General features: G+C 32.9%; 1 long non-coding RNA gene across 1 annotated transcript; it reads left to right on the top strand.

Annotated features, from left to right (window-relative positions):
• Positions 1-263: 263 nt before the first annotated feature.
• Positions 264-2,108, top strand: LOC121241922. The gene is made up of 2 exons (XR_005935842.1): positions 264-349; positions 1,770-2,108. It is a non-coding gene; the product is annotated as an uncharacterized LOC121241922 (long non-coding RNA).
• The last annotated feature ends 229 nt before the right edge of the window (positions 2,109-2,337 follow it).

Here is a 2,337-nt window from a genome sequence, read left to right as displayed (position 1 = left end):
TTATTTCTGTATAATTTAAAGAAAATGGTCTGAAAGTGGCGTCCAACGGATGAACTATTTTATATGTAATTTCCATTTCTCTATAGTATCACCACTACATCTAGTGGTAACTATTCACAACTGTAAATCATTTTTTAATTATTTCTCTCTCATCTATGTACTTTCTCCTCCCCTACTGTGTTTTAGTTTATTTCTTTCAGCCCCTTTTCACACTCCATCTATTCATTTCGCGTCTTCCCTTCCTCACATGTGCCTTCTGCTCATCTTCCATCGATCACCAGAGTTGCCTTCTGCTCTCGTCTTCCATTTATCCCTGCGCAACTCCTATTCCGAGTGGGTTTTGGATATGGTTCAATCTCTTCTCTCTCAATCTCTATATTCTCCTTCGAATAAGTTATGTGATAATTTTTAGTAGATGAAATATTGGATTTTCTAGCATGTTGGTATTTTCTGGAGTTTTTTCTTCTTCAAATTTTGGGATGGTCGCATATTTAGGGTTTTTTGTTAGATTCTGGGAGGGATGAGGATGGTCGCATATTTTTTTTTCTTTAAAATATGCTCTACCGAGGATGCATTCTTATAACTAGAAAAAGCTTCAAATTGTGAAGGAAGAGGATTTGACGTAGGCCTATCAGCATTCTGCAAAGGAAATTATAACCTCCATGATTGAAAATCTTCCTATCCAAAACTTAAAACACAACCACAAAGCCAATTATCTCAAACGAATATGCTGATACCTCTTGTCTACTTTGTTGGTTGGCATCATTCTTTGGAACTTTGAGCCTTTTCTTCTTCAAAATTACCCATCTATATATATATATATATATATGAATTGAATGGGGTTGGTGGAGAGGGTGTATAGAGGTGAATGAAGTTGGTATTGGGCTGAATGTTTAGCCTTTTCGATGGTTGAAAACCAACTATAGTTATCATTAATTATGTATTACTTTTGAGTCTTCTGCTCGGTTGTATGTTGTTTAAGATAAATGGATAGAATATAGATGAGGCAGCAAAATGTCTTAACAAAAATGTTGGCTTAGTGAATTTTATTTAAGTTAAATGGTTGTCTTAACAAAAATGGTTCTTACTCAATATAATCTTATTATTTGTTGAATCAATTTATATGTTGTAAATGCTGACCATTTGTATGCTGTAAAAGCTCTAGAAGTGCCATCCATCAAAGGGTCCCTACATATTCTTATTTGGGGTGAATTTTTGAAACTTGGTTTTTTTTTTTTGCATCATTTCAGTTTAGCCTGCTGTATTATTTACCATCTGGAAATTTTCAAACTGGTAGATTCTACTTGTTGTCTCCCAGCTTTTCATCATACATATATATATATATATATATGTATGTATGAAATGATTTGGATGGGGTTGGTTGAGGGTGTATAGATGTGAATGAAGTTGGTACTGGGCTGAATGTTCAGCCTTTTCGATGGTTGGATACTACAACTTGAGTTCTGTAGGGTGCCTTATTGGGCATATTTGCCCGCACAAGATATGCTTGTTAAAATGTTAGACTGACCAACAAACCAAGTATGGAATGATTTAAGTCGTTGATGGCTTTGGGTTTACTGATACTATCTATTTCATTTTGTAAAAACAATAATACTAACTACAAATCAAACCTCAAAATAGCGACTGAATAAATAAAGAGTATGATGAATTATGACTCTGTATTCATAGCAAAGCTTTAGTACTAGATCTTTGCATATTTATTATTTTTTCTCAAGCTGCGATGGTTTTCCGAATTAATGTTTTCGTAGAGTTGCAGAAACTGAAAGTTGATACCCAATCTCCGGGGTGCATGGCACAAGACATTGACAAAAGCACTGCAGAACATGAGAGCTTTTTTCCATTCCATATTCGAATTTTAGTCATGTTCTATTATTTAAAGCTATAGGAAAGTTATTTGAGTAAAAGGAACACATTCAAGCTCAATCTCCAGCATGCCTCTCTCAACCGTCTGCAGTATCAGACTGAGTTCCTATCTGACCCTCCCATCTCCAATGTTCATACGTCATATTTAAGCTTCAATGTTCATATCGCTTCAATGTTCATAAATCTGTATAAGAGGTTTGACATAAATTAAAGAAAAGTTATTTGCCAGATTTTGACTCAATTTTTTTAAAAAAAGAAGTGACTCATTTTTCTTAAGAATATTCTTTTATAATTATCAAGAATGGATATTCTCATAATATACTTTGAGAATATTTTCATTATATAATCTATTCTTTTTATTTCTTGAATTAATTTATATTTTGGTTTAGCTTATAAATTTGGATTAATTTAAATTAGAACATAATTATATGACATTATATATAGGGAGATATT

The sequence above is a fragment of the Juglans microcarpa x Juglans regia genome, chromosome 8D (assembly GCF_004785595.1).
Source record: "Juglans microcarpa x Juglans regia isolate MS1-56 chromosome 8D, Jm3101_v1.0, whole genome shotgun sequence".
NCBI lineage: Eukaryota > Viridiplantae > Streptophyta > Magnoliopsida > Fagales > Juglandaceae > Juglans > Juglans microcarpa x Juglans regia.
This window is presented reverse-complemented; position numbering and strand designations above follow the sequence as displayed.